This window comes from Eucalyptus grandis, chromosome 4 (assembly GCF_016545825.1).
Source record: "Eucalyptus grandis isolate ANBG69807.140 chromosome 4, ASM1654582v1, whole genome shotgun sequence".
Taxonomy (NCBI): domain Eukaryota; kingdom Viridiplantae; phylum Streptophyta; class Magnoliopsida; order Myrtales; family Myrtaceae; genus Eucalyptus; species Eucalyptus grandis.
Genome location: NC_052615.1, coordinates 14,609,617 through 14,624,522, shown reverse-complemented (window position 1 = coordinate 14,624,522; position 14,906 = coordinate 14,609,617).

The window sequence follows — 14,906 nt, the reverse complement described above, 5'->3', positions numbered from 1 at the left end:
AGAATTGGATTTTTGGACAGCTTGATAGCTGAGCTGTTGTCATAATAGATTGTAGTTGCTTCTTGCTGTTTGAACTGAAGTTCTCCTAGAATCTTCCGTAACCATATGGCTTGACAGGCGCATGAAGTTGCAGCAACAAATTCGGCTTCAGTTGTTGATAAAGTGACAATTGATTGCTTCTTTGAAGATCATGAAACCACCCCTAAACTAAGCATGAATACATATCCTGAATTACTTCTTCTATCATCAACATCTCTAGCATAATCGCTATCTGTAAATCCAAACAAATCTGACTTTCCCCCTTTTTATAGAACGACCCAAAATTTTTTGTTCCTTACAAATAGCGAAAATTTCTTTTTGCAGCTTGTAGATGTAACTCTGTTGGGTGCTCCATATACCTGCTTATAAGGCTCACAGCATGCATGATATATGGTCTTGTCCCTGTCAAATACATTAGGCTTCCAACAATTTGCTTGTAGAGAGTTCTATTCACCTTGCTCCCATTAGGATCTTTCAAGAGCTTCAATCCAACTTCAGTTGGAGTAGTCATGGGGTTACAATTATTCATTTGAAACCTGTCCAAAATCTCTTGAACATACTTCTTTTGAGACATAAAGATTCCAGCTGCAGATTGAATCATTTCTATGCCTAAAAAATAATACATCAAACCAAGATCAGTCATCTCAAATTCATCCATCATAGACTCCTTGAATTTGTCAAACATGGCATTATCATTCCCAATAAAAATAAGATCATCCACATATAAGCATACAAGAAGCAACTTTTCACCATTACCAATTTTAATAAAGAGTGTATGCTCATATGGAATTTTTTTAAAACATTTCTTCAAAAAATAGGCATCAATACGACTATACCAAGCTCGGGGAGCTTGTTTTAACCCATATAGTGCCTTTTTTAATCTATAAAATTTGTGTTCACTATCGAGCTTCACATAACTAGAAGGTTGATCAACAAATACCTTTTCTTGAAGATCATTATGCAAGAATGTTGACTTCACATTCAATTGGAAGATAGGCCATGAATTTTGCGATGCTAATGCAATTACCAATCTGATTGTGTCAAGTTTTGCTACAAGTGCAAATACTTCTTTGTAATCCACTCCAAATTCTTGCTTGTAGCCTTTCGCCACTAAGCACGCCTTATACTTGTCAACTTCACCATTCTTGTTCAATTTTGTCTTATACACCCACTTGACCCCAATTATTTTGTGTCCTTTTGGAAGATTTGTCAACTCCCAAGTGTTATTATTCCTCTCAATAGCTGCAATTTCTTCATCCATTGCTATCCTCCAATTTTCTTTTTGTACTGCTTCATCAAAGGTTGTTGGATCACAATTTGAAAACAAAGCAAAATGGGTAAATGGATCTTCATATTGATAAACTCATGTTACTTCATAGTCACTCATCCATGCAGGCCTCCGTTGAACATGATGAGGCTGATCTTTAGGTTCTACAGTTGCTGCTGTACTTTGGACACTGCCTGTGGCAATTTGGGTTGTTGTGGATTGCTGCACCAGCTCATCTTCATCTTCAAAATTCATTGGAATTTGCTTACTAACACCTTGCTCACCCCACGACCAAGTTTGTTATTCATCAAAAATCACGTCACGGCTGATAATGATTTTCTTGGTCATAGGATCATAAAGTTTATAGGCTTTTGATTGATCACTAATGCCAAGAAAAACACATCTGACTCCCTTGTCATCTAGCTTCTTTCTCTTATGGTCAAGAACATGGGCGTAAGCAATACACCCAAAAATTCTAAAATGATCTACTATAGGTCTTTGGCCACACCAAGCTTCTTCTGGTGTCATATTTTGAACAGCTAGAGTGAGACTTGTATTTAAAATATGAATGCTCTAATTGATTGCTTCAGGCCCCAAACTTTTTGGAATTCCACTTCCCCTCAAGCGACTTCGCACCATATTTAGAATGGTATGATTCTTCCTCTCACATACGCCATTTTGTTGTGGTGTATAAGCTACTGTAAGTTGTCTCTTGATGCCATGCTTCACACAAAAATCTATAAACTCAAGTGAGTTGTACTCTCCACCACAATCTGTGCGAAGGACCTTTATTTGATTTCCTCCATCTTTTTCAACAAGTGCTTTGAAGTTTTTATAAGCTGCAAAAGCTTTAGATTTTTCTTGCAAGAAATACACCCAAATCTTCTAGCTAAAATCATCGATGAAGGTAATGATATACCGTTTACCTCCATTGGAAATAAAAGATATTGGTCCGCAAATATCTGAATGGACCAACGCCAACGAGCTTTTTGCTCTCCATGATTTTCTTTGTGGAAATTGAGCATGATGTTGCTTGCTAACAACACAATCTTCACAAATTTCTAAAGGAGTAGAGATTTGAGGAAGACCCTCCACCATCTCTTTTTTATGTAGTGTTCGCAACCCACCAAAATTGAGATGCCCATAGCGAAAATGCCATAGCCAAGCTTCCTCCTTCAATCTTGCAGAGAAACATGAATTTGTAGTGTTGTGGAGATATATCGGAAACATCCGATTGCCCGTCATTTTGACTTCAGCAATTAAACCCAACTTCTCATCTTGGATTCTGCAAATCCCACCTTTAATAGAGATTTCATATCCCTTCTCTTGCAACTAACCCGCACTTAACAGATTAGTCTTCAATTCAGGGACATACAATACATTTGAGATGGTTTGTACAGAAGTCCCTTTTGGATGAATTGCCACCGTTCCTTTCCCCATCACGACACAATAGAATTATCACCAAACTTCACAGTGTTATGGTATGATTCGTCTAGATCAGAAAACATCTTCTTGTCTCCACACATGTGGTTGCTACAACTGGTGTCAAGATACCACATGTTTGGTTGAGCTTCCTTTTCATGGCACACCATCAAAAGAGACACTTCTTCTTCTTTTTCAACAAAGTTGTTCTTTCCAAGATACCACATGTTTGGTTGAGTTTGGAAGGGTCATTACGGCACCGTCGAGATCGATCGGAAATCGGAGATAGGTCGATTCGGCGAGATATGTGATCAAATTGTGGGTGATTCCACTTGATTGAAAAATTCTCATCGATCTGCACTAAATTGATTTTGTCGTTTTGGTACCCGGTGCCCGTAATTGAAACCTCGAGATTTTCACAACAACTGAGAGTCGCTAATGTGTCGAAGATGTACTTTGTGACTCGAGATAAATCGATCACGGGTAAATTGCACCAAAAATTCCTAAAAGTTACCCGGTAGACTAGGTCACACTAAAAGCGCACCGGATTGAAAATAACCGCGAATTTGAACCCGATTTCAGAAATTGAAAGTTCTGTGATGTCACGAGCTATTTGAGGAATATTGACTCATCCTCCGAAGAATTTTCAGAAATTCCGAGATTTTGCGGAAAATCGATACGACGTTGCGGAAAATTAGCGGAAATTCAGATGGGCTAAATTGATGGAAGCGAGACTTCTAAGGCGAGCTTGTGAGTGTCGGGGATTTATAGAAAATTGTTCGGGATTTTTCTTCAGCAAAACCAGACCTCGATTTGGACAACCGGAGAGGAAATTAAGCATGAAGCTGAAAATTGGGACTTTAAATTGGATTAATTAGTGATTTATGCATTACAAGAAAGTATTAAGGGGAACATGCTTTTAATGGAGGGGATAAGGATGCTTGATTGGGACCCTCCACGGTTGCTTCTCCCGCACGCCAAGACCACCGCCTCCACCTCCATCTTCGTGCGTCTCTTGTCCCAGCTGAAGACCGCACGCCACTTCTTCTCTCTTTCTCTCTCTCTCACGGATCAACACAGGCCAGCAGCTACTCATATTTCTTCTCCATCTTCATCCACTCACACGCCCACAACTCCATTGGATTCTCCTCTGCACGCCACTCGTCCAAGCATCCATTTCCTTCGGTCAAGACCCAGCAGAAGGCCATTTTTGTTGACCAATTCTTCAACGCTTACAACTTCATCTCCGCTCCTTCTTCCACCGAGTAGTCCAGTGTCTTCGGCCAAGCTTCAACGTCCAACGAAGCCAGTTGACCACCGAAGCTGCTACCCCTTTCGAATCATCGCCCACGAAGCTGCATCCATCCGTGTCTTCAGCCGCGTGTCTCCTTCGGTCAATCTTACTGTTTCCTCAGTTGGATTGTTGACCGAAGCCCCTCGCGTGAAGCCATCTGTGCAGCGGCCGTTTGTGTGTCCATCTCCAAGCGTGGTCTTCTCCAATAGTTCGAGGACACCCCCCCACGAAGAAGCAAAGCCCACGAAGCCACCGAAGCAGGCCATCCCCTTCGGTCATCATGCCTGCAGCCGTTGTTCTTAGTCCACGTCCCCACCACCAGCTCCTTCTACCGCTCGGTCATCCGATTGCCTTCAAAGCTCGTGGATTTCGGCTTGCACGAAGACCAGCAAATCCGTGGCTGCGTCTCCCCCAGCTCGAGTTCAGCAGCCAACTCCAGCAGCTGCTTCGTCCGTTTCTCCTCTTGCGCGTGCGTCTCGGCCCCGCAATCCACTCGGCCACTCAGCCGAAGAAGCCCAGCCCGTCGAAGCTGCTGCTTCTCTTTCTTTGTTGCTCCTTGGATTCAGCCCACGCAAGTTTTTAGAAGCCCGCTCAGTTCAACCCATCTACAGAGAAATTTCAGTCCAGATTTTGAAGCCCATGGATCCAGCGAATTCTTCAGCCCAGTGATTTTAAGCCCAGCTCCAGCAGATTTTGAAGCCCAAGCTTAGGCCCAAGTTCAGTTAGTTCTAGCCTATTTGAAGTTCAGCCATTTTGGGCCCGCGAAGAAGGCCCAAGCCCGCGACCAGCAGCCTTGCAGAAGCCCAAGACCAAAACTCAGCCTTGCTGAGTTGTGTTGGGCCCGTTTTAGGCCCGGTCCGGGAGTTCGCCGACACCGCGAAAATTAAGATTTTTGGGCGTCGCGTCGTCGTCGCTATGAACCGGTTTCCGCAATTGCTTGGTGAGTTTATACTCTAAACTCTGGCTTAGTAGTAGGCTAATGACGTTTAAGGGTGTTTAGATTTATTTTATTAAGAATTAGGCGGTTGGTTAGATTAAATTATAAATGTAATTATTTAATTGAGCATGTTAGGTGGTTAGCATGGTTTAGCTAAGGCCTAAATAAATTATACTATTTATCTAGAAGGGTTCGGGAATTTTCCGGGTTCGTATTGGTATTTAATTTAATAATTTTGGCCAAGGTTAGTATTTTTAGAAATTAAATTGAATTAAGTAATTAATTTTCGAAGTTAATTATTTATTAATTATTTTTCTGGAATTTAGGCGGGATAGCCGGTGACCAGAGAATTTTGTGTCGGTGCAATGATGTGGTTAATTCGCAGGCGGAATGTTAAATTATGCAAATTGAGTCTTGATTGGATTTTTTGTTATTTAATTCCAAAAATTGTGAATTTCCAATATTTATTCAAAAATCCCGGGTGTCGGGTTTTAACACCGAAAATGGATTTTAAGTACTATATCAAATGGTGGGGTTTGAAAGAGATAGGTATCAATCTTCTGGTTCGAATTGACCGTGTACCCACACACGACTATTTTCAGGATATTTTTAATACGAAGGAAATAGGCCCGGATCACTATTTTAAGGGAGGCATTTGAGTGCAATGCACGGTGTCTGGGCCGAGATTGAGTGGTCGTGTGTTGGTTAAGAGAACCGAGTCTCGAACAATTATGCCGGACGTTACTAAATCCCTTTTCGGGTTACCCATGCATTAGGGTAGCGGGTCGTGATGGAGTTCTGGACCTACGCCCCTTCGGGGAAGCCGTCTAAGTGAAGACGTAGCCGTGCTCAAAGGAGGTGAGACGACGCTGGCAATGAGAAGACCGCCAATAGAGTTGGCCGTACCCTTGAGGGTGTAATTAACAATTGGAACGCATGATTATTGAGTTTGATGCACCCGATTATGAGACCAAAACTGTGTGACATGGAATGAGACGTGTCATAATGGTTTGGCCTTATAATCGAGGACCTCGTGATTAATTGAATTGATGAGGTGTTCCGGTTGTTATGTGCATTGATTATATGCATTGCGATATGAACTATGCGACGTGCGGGGAAGGAAAGCGGCGAGGTAAGTCCTCTATGCCAATTGAGTGGTTGTGTGGTTAGGACGCTTCTGGGCGTATTTCCCTCCTAATTGGAGTTTAGAGCTTAGACTTGCTGAGATTTTATCTCACCCCGTTGTGGGATAACATTTTCAGGGTCGTCGAGTGGAGGACTGGGAGCCGAGAGAAGGTGATGTGAAGTGTAGGCCAGCTAGGACCATTTCTTTTTGGAAAGTGGTTCTTTTGTAGTCTTTTGGTCATAGACCTTGTGCTTGACATTATGTGAATATATAAAAGCATGTTTGTTCTGAGATTTTGTATCCTACATTTCTATCCCGAGATGATTACTGTCAGGGGATTTCTTTTCGCTTCCGCATGTGCAATAAAATGGAAAGGGTCGGCGACTCGTCCTGGGAAGTCGCAAATTATTATCGACCAGATAGGGATGGGCACGTGCTCGATCTTCGGGGCGTGACACCCGTGGCATCCAAAACACTCCACTTTGGATTTGTCTGCTAACCTTGGCCTAAAACCAGTTGAATGTCGTCCTCCACAACCTCTTCCTCTCCCTTGGAGATCACGATAGGAATGGCTTTCAGACTTTTGATCAAAGTTGAAGCTGCTGCGATTGTTGTTCCCTCTTCCTTTGCCTCTTCCTCTATTCACCCTTTCTGCTAATAAAGAATGATCTCCAGTTGAGACCTTCAAAGCTTGCTCTTCCGTCTCTTGCTGCAGGAGTTTTTGTTCATGAACTAACAAGGATCCTTGCAACTCATCAATTGAAAGTTCTTCAATGTCCTTGGCTTCTTCTATGGAACAAACAACAAAGTTGAACTTTGGTGTCAAAGATCGAAGAATCTTTTCAACGATGGTGACATCCTTCGTCTTGTCGCCATGAATCCGCATCTTATTAACTATTGCCATTGTCTAAGAGAAGAAATCTGTGATTGCCTCTCCCGACTTCATTTGTAGCATTTCGAACTCCGAACGAAACGTTTGAAGTTGTTGCCTCTTTGCTCTTGTTGAGCCTTGATACTTTCTCTTCGTGGAATCCCATATTTCCTTGGAGGTATCCTTGCAAAGAATTGTCTCCAAAATGGATCTGTCAATTGCTTGGAAAAGGTAGTTTTTAGCCTTGAGATCCTTCAATTTTGATGCATCCAAAGCTGTTCTTTGCGCTGCTGTTAACACAGCTCCTTCTTCAGGTTCGGCAAATCCCGAGGAAACAACTGAGAGTGCTAGTATGAACACCTAGAGGGGGTGAATAGGTGTTTAAAATAAATCTTGGTAAATATATGCGGAATAAAATAAACTTCAAACAAAAGAGTTAAGGAAGAGAATAAGAACACAAGATTTATAGTTGTTCGCTTAATCCAAGCCTACGTCCACTCTCCCACGCTAACAGCCTTCTTAGATGGATTCCACTATGCAATCAACAAGAGATTACAACTTTGAGTGCAAACACTTAGTAGATCACACTATCTCACTAAGTCACTCTTTTGGTATTTCTCTCACGATCACAAACGTTTAAGCTCTCCAAAGACAAGTGTATGAACAAAGATCGCTTGAACTTTGGAATTATAAATTCTACGCTCCGTCTCTTACTTGCTCATCGGTCCTTCATCTCCTTAAATACTCCTCCACTTCCAAACTACCCGTTGGACAGTATCTTGAGGATCGTCTTCCAATATACCCATTGGATAGCTTTGTATCTAGAAGATTTGGTAGCCGTTGAGTGACAAAGGTAAAATCCCAAATTGATTCCGATCGCCCATACAAACGAAATCTTGGTTTCCATAAATAAAGCTTCTTCGTATAGAAAGTTATTGTCTTCAAGATCCAATCGTCAATCAAATAGATTGAGTCAATCAAATCAATCTTGATGTGGAATCCAAACCAGATCACTAGCCGTTATATGATTGGGCTTGAGTTACGTTACGTCGAATGCGGATGTAAAAGTGCGAGAGCAATAGACTTTGATCGAGTACGAGTGCGATAGACTTTGCAATCCGAGTCTACGAACATATTCTGCTTGAATAGATTTAGCTTTAAGGTCTGTACCTAGTTCTGACTTCAGCATAGAGTCTGTCTTCTAGTTCATCATTCACGTTCGTCTGGAATTTGTCAAAGTTGACAGACTTACGATGTAAAGCAGACTTTTGGCTAAAGTTTGGCAGTCTTCCAGACTTTGACACGAAGTCTGGAAATCTTCAGAATATACTTTGAGCATATGTTACGTTCGTCTTACGGGTCGTCTTCACACTTTGACAATATCATTTACATGTTCTATCATCTGCATGGTCTATTACTTAACCATTAAACATGTTGGTAGCCTTTGATTTATTTTGTCATCTTCAAAACATCATAAGGGATTTCCCTAACAATCTCCCCATTTTTTTATGATGACAAAACAATCTCTGAATATGCAGATTTGTAAACATGCTTTTAAAAATATTAATTTAAATCAAAGGATATCATAAGATAGCAAATAAATTGAGCATAACAATACATAGAAAAATAATCACAGCTCAATATTATGCCATAGATAATATCAACCAATCAACACATATGCATATTCATATCTTCCCCCCCTTTTTGTCATAATCAAAAAGCGATAATTATAGATTCACGTAGAGAATGATAACAAATATGTCTTGCATAATTTCTAAAAATCAGCTTTTATAAAGTAAATCGAATATTAAAAATATGCAATATACCTCATTTCGATCATATATATCAGCAAATATCCAATGAAAATCACGGATGCATCATAAAATTCACGTACCCTTTTTGTCATAATAAAATGATAATATCAATACAAGATTTATCAGTAATAAAAGATGCACTAACCGGATATTTTAGAACAAATTCTGACACATTTACATTTCCTTCCATCCATAATAAGATCACGATCAATTTAAAAAGATTTTTCCATAATTGATCAAAGCTCCCCCTCAATCCGTTGCCTTTTTGAAATGATCACGATTCTTTCCTTTTTCTTGGATTTGCTTTCTCCCCCTGTGATCATGACAATATTTGCGAATAGAAACAATTGTTGCTTGTGCATGTTGAACAGAATATTTTCCAGTATTTCTTTTGTAGCAACAACACCCATAGCGATCACTTGCATTTTGAAATTCGAGGCAAAAATTTATTTTCTTTAACCAAGCTCATCTCGAATTCAACTTGCATAAACTTAACAAACTTTTTCCACAAATAAGCTGTAATAATATCCACGTAATATATAATACCCTTTCTCCAAATAAATAAATTGAATAGCATATATAAAATTATCAAATATTAAAATTCAGAACTATTCAACCTTTTGTACGATGCATAAGAGATTTCCTCAATAAGCAAAAATTTTGCACAAGGAATAGAATTTTTGAACTTCCAAAAGATAGTATAGAATCTCCATGATTTTCTGATTGAGCTTTCCAAAATCCATATGGAAAATTCTATTGTGACCTGCAAATTCTTATATAACAGATAATAATCTTTGCAAAAATGTCACGTAATATCTTCCTTTGATTTGCGTATCAAACTTGCTAGATATAATATATCTTCTAAGAATATAGCAAGAATATCCATGAATATGCAGTAATATCTTTCGAGATCAAAGAGATTTCCTTGAGCATAAATTTCAGATATGCATTTTGCAAAAAGAAAATAGATATTTCTGTCACGTGCCAAAATTGCAATATCTTATATTTATGAAAAAATATATTCGCAATATAATAAACAATCATCAAAATCATGATAAATGCACGTAGAAATTTGTAAGGCGGGATGATAAAAAAATTTCTCTTACCCAGGTACATGTTTCAAATATACCATTGATTAAAAAAAATCATTACCAATTGTCGCAGGAGATATTTTCTTATTGCACCAAAATTTGCGTAGATTCGCAATCATCCTTCCCTTAAAGAATTTCTTGCAATCAACTCATTTCCCTTTTTGGTATCCATCAATTTGGATCCTTCCATTTCGTTAGAGTAAAATAAATCTCCATAATCAAATATTCTTTCTTAATTCATCGTAACAAAGTATTTAAAAAAAAAATATTATGCACAATGATATTTTGAAAAATAAATTCTCACTTAGTCATGGTACGACAAAAACATAGAGAATAAAATTCTTGAATATCTAAGAATATCTTGCATCATCACATAAAACAGATTTTCACTTTGCAAAATATGATTAAATCTGAAGTATAAAATTAGACAAAATAATCTGAATTATCTCAAATAATCACACGTACAAAATCAAATCTCAATTCACAAATCACAAAAACAAATCATACGATTCTTTCTTCCATAAAGCAAAATATGATCATTATTAAATCTCAATCAACCAAGGATATATCGAATATGAGAATTATTGCCTAAATCAAATTGAGAATAAAAAATTCCTTACCAAATCCTCTTTCTTCTTTCTTCTTCATATCCTGCAAAAACAACTCATCTTTTCTTTGGTACCCATTTTTCTTGGGTCCATGAGAGTTAGTAAGTATGCTGTTTTTATCAATTTTTCTTGATAGGTCTCCAGAATTTAGGACAATCTTTTTCAAAGTGTTCGAATTTCCACAATTTGAACACTTGATGTCATTTCCATCAACAGGTTTTACAAACAATTTTTGAAAATGATTTTTGTAAAATGTCATTGGAGGTCTTTGTTTAAGTCTCTCCTTGACTTTAGAAAAATCAATTAGAGAATCACTTTCCTCATTGAAACCAAGTCTCGACTTATTATAGTAAGGAACTTGTATAGAGAGGATATGCTCTAATGTTTTGATCCATTTGAAAATCTTGTCGAAATATTTGAAAATTCTTTCTTAAAAGAATCATTTTCTTTGACAAATAAATCTCGACTTTCTTTTGTTTGTAGAAAATCTTTTTGCAAAATTTCAAAATTTTCTTTTGAGAAAGATCATGTTGCCTAAGCCGAGAATTCTCCTTTTTAAGTTCGGAGATCCTTTTAAGAGAAGATTTGAGATTTGAGCAAAACTCATTTATATACTTTGAAACTTTGAGAGGAATTTTTGAATGGCTTACCTCAATTTCCTCATCGGATTCTGAGTTTGTATCTGAGTCAGACTTAGATTCTGAATGTGCCATCAAGCATAAATTTCCTTGCTCATCATCTTCTTTCATTGTTCGTTTCTGGCCATTCTGCTTGTATTTTCTTCTTCCACTAAATTTGCTTCCTTTTCTACTCAGTTTCTTGAATTTCTTGACCATAAAAGCAAATTCTTCGTTGTCCATGTCATTTTGAGTCTGTTTCATCAAAAACAGCATTAGATATTAAAGCGATGGACTTCTTACCTTCGGGATCTTCATCATTGAGTTGTTCCACTTCATAGTACTGAAGAGTGCCGATCAATTCATCAACGGAGAGTGGCATAATCCTCTGAGTCTCCCGGATTGAGGTTTTAACATGGTTCCAATCTTTTGAGAGACATCGCAGAGTTTGTTGACCTTCATTGGAGAAGAAATAGGCTGACCTTGATACGCCAAACCATTTACAATTTCTGTAAAATGGCTGAACATATCTCAATTGACTCTCCTTGCTTCATCTTGAAGGATTCATATTTGCCGAGCAAGAAGTTCACTTTTGTCTCTTTTACACGATCGGTCCCTTCATATGTAACATGAAGTCTATCCCAAACTTCTTTTGCTATTTCACATGAAGAGATTATGTTATATTTAGCAGGAGACAAGGCGCAATATAAATAATAAATTGCTTTTGCATCAAGCGCTTCTCTTTTGGACATCTCTGTCCGAGACATAAGAGCGGGAGGTTTGGTTTCTTTGTCTTTGCCATTCTTATTTGATGTAGACGCAGCAATGGGGTTGATTCCTCTTTCCACAACATCCCATTGCAAGGGATCTCTGGATCTTAGGAATGCTTTCATTTTGTTCTTCCACACATCGTATTCCTTTCCATCAAAATATGGTGGCCTTGTGATGCTTTGCCCTTCCATAAGTCCTGGTGCCAAGATACTAACCATAAAGAATCTTTAGCTCAAAAGTAAAAACATTTTTATAAACCGAGCACTTGGCTCTGATACCAATTGAGAGTGCTAGTATGAACACCTAGAGGGGGTGAATAGGTGTTTAAAATAAATCTTGGTAAATATACGCGGAATAAAATAAACTTCAAACAAAGGAGTTAAGGAAGAGAATAAGAACACAAGATTTATAGTGGTTCGGCTTAATCAAGTCTACGTCCACTCTCCCACGCTAATGACCTTCTTGGCTGGATTCCACTATGCAATCAACAAGAGATTACAACTTTGAGTGCAAACACTTAGTAGATCACACTATCTCACTAAGTCATTCTTTTGGTATTTCTCTCACGATCACAAACGTTAAAGCTCTCCAAAGACAAGTGTATGAACAAAGATCGCTCGAACTTTGGAATTATAAATTCTACGCTCCGTCTCTTACTTGCTCATCGGTCCTTCATCTCCTTAAATACTCCTCCACTTCCAAACTACCCGTTGGACAGTATCTTGAGGATCGTCTTCCAATATACCCATTGGACAGCTCTGATCTAGAAGATTTGGTAGCCGTTGAGTGACAAAGGTAAAATCTCAAATTGATTCCGATCGCCCATACAAACGAAATCTTGGTTTCCATAAGTAAAGCTTCTTCGTATAGAAAGTTATTGTCTTCAAGATCCAATCGTCAATCAAATAGATTGAGTCAATCAAATCAATCTTGATGTGGAATCCAAACTAGATCACTAGCCGTTATATGATTGGGCTTGAGTTACGCTCTGTCGAATCTGGATGTAAAGTCTGAGAGCAATAGACTTTACAATCTGAGTCTGAGTGCGATAGACTTTGCAATCTGAGTCTGAACATATTTTGCTTCTGAACAAATTTAGCTTTAAGGTCTGTACCCAATTCAGCTTCAGCATAGAGTCCGTCTTCTGGTTCATCATTCACGTTCAATCTGGAATTTGTCAAAGTTGACAGACTTCTGATGTAGAACAGACTTTGACACTAAAGTTTGGCAGTCTTCAGACTTTGACACAGAAGTCTGGAAATCTTCAGAATATACTTTGGGCATATGTTAAGTTCAGTCTTCTGGTCGTCTTCACACTTTGACAATATCATTTACATGTTCTATCATCTGCATGGTCTATTACTTAACCATTAAACATGTTAGTAGCCTTTGATTTATTTTGTCATTTTCAAAACATCATAAGGGATTTCCCTAACAACAACATCCCAATACTCCTTGGACTTGAGAAAATTCTCCATTAGCATGCTCCAATGATCATAGTGACCGTCAAAGTATGGAATAGCTGGTTGTACAAATGTTTCTGAGGCCATTACTGCTGCTGCAAAACAAAACCACCACTAAAGCAACCTACTGCTACTACAAATAAAAAATAGCCTACTGCAATACTCTCCTTTGATTGCTGCAAACGAAAGTACTTGCTGCAAAAACTCTCTTTTGGTTCTCACCTTTTTACAGCACTCAAACACACACTTTTCTTCCTAACCTTGCTCTGATACTATTGTTGAAGATTGAAAGATATACACGAAGGAAGAAGAACTGTCTGTAGAAAAACTTGTATGCAGAAAAACCATTTTATATAACTGACGCCATATCCATTATATAGGCTTTACACCAACAAGTAACTACCACAGCCCACTAACTTAACACGTACAACAACAAAACCACATAATAGGAGTGCTTAATAGACTATTAACACATTAAAAACAAACCAAAAGGAAATTGACTCATTCAACAATTTCTTCTTCCTTGGTTGCGGACGTTTTGCACGTCTGGGATTCCTCAAATTATGTCGAACTTTAAGCTACACTGGCAAGTACTCCAAATTGCTGTTGTCATACGTAGAATGAAATCAAAGCAATCATCAAATGCTTCTCTTTTCTGTCAGACCAGGTACCAAATTTCTATGCTCAATTCGAAACTAGTTTTTGTCTTTCTGAGGGATCATTATTGCCTTTGCATTTGGAATATATGATCTTATTAATAGATGCTCTTAGTTTTGGTCTCAAAATGAGGTTACATTTATGTTCTATTTGACTTAGATGTTAACATGATATCAGGATAGGAGGATTGAGTTCAAATCTTCGGAGACCTCTACTAGTCTCTATTGTTGTAATTTTATGAGCTTACTCTTAGGCCAAATTTCAGCATGTGTGTGAGTGGAACTGTTAGACTTTTTAAATATTATACCACGCATTTATCTGACATCTTTCAGTTTTCAGAATGGTAGGCCATGGTTTGACAAAAAATTTCATCGGTTTACTCCTCTTAGTACAAATATGTATATCATATCACGAGAATAACCTAAATTGGACTACAATCTTAATCTCTAAGGGAATTATCAACGTTAACCAAAAAAGAAGCATCGTGCAATTTGCAGTTTCCAAATCATACCAAACATCATGAACATAGTGTTGGAATTCCAGTCCCCAATACTTGCATAGCTACTAGTGTTTTAAAGAGAATTTGTTATATAACTAATTTAGGGCGAGAGAACGGAAAAAACTAGCGGCCTTCGACTGTTGAAACCGTAATGTCGTTTAATGAAGCCGCTCCATCGCTTGCAGATAGATTCGTGCCATGGTGCTTGCTCTTGAAAACGCATGCCGGTCGTTTCGGGGATGCAAGAGCCACATCGTTATTTGCCAACATGAGCACAACGGCGGACATGTTCGGCCTATCGTCCGCGAATTCTTGCACGCACAAAAGACCAATCTGGATGCACCTCAAGGCCTCCTCTTTGGAGCATGAATCACCCATCCTTCGACTCGTCGATAACGTCCTCTTGTGAGTAGAATTTGTTTAATTCCTT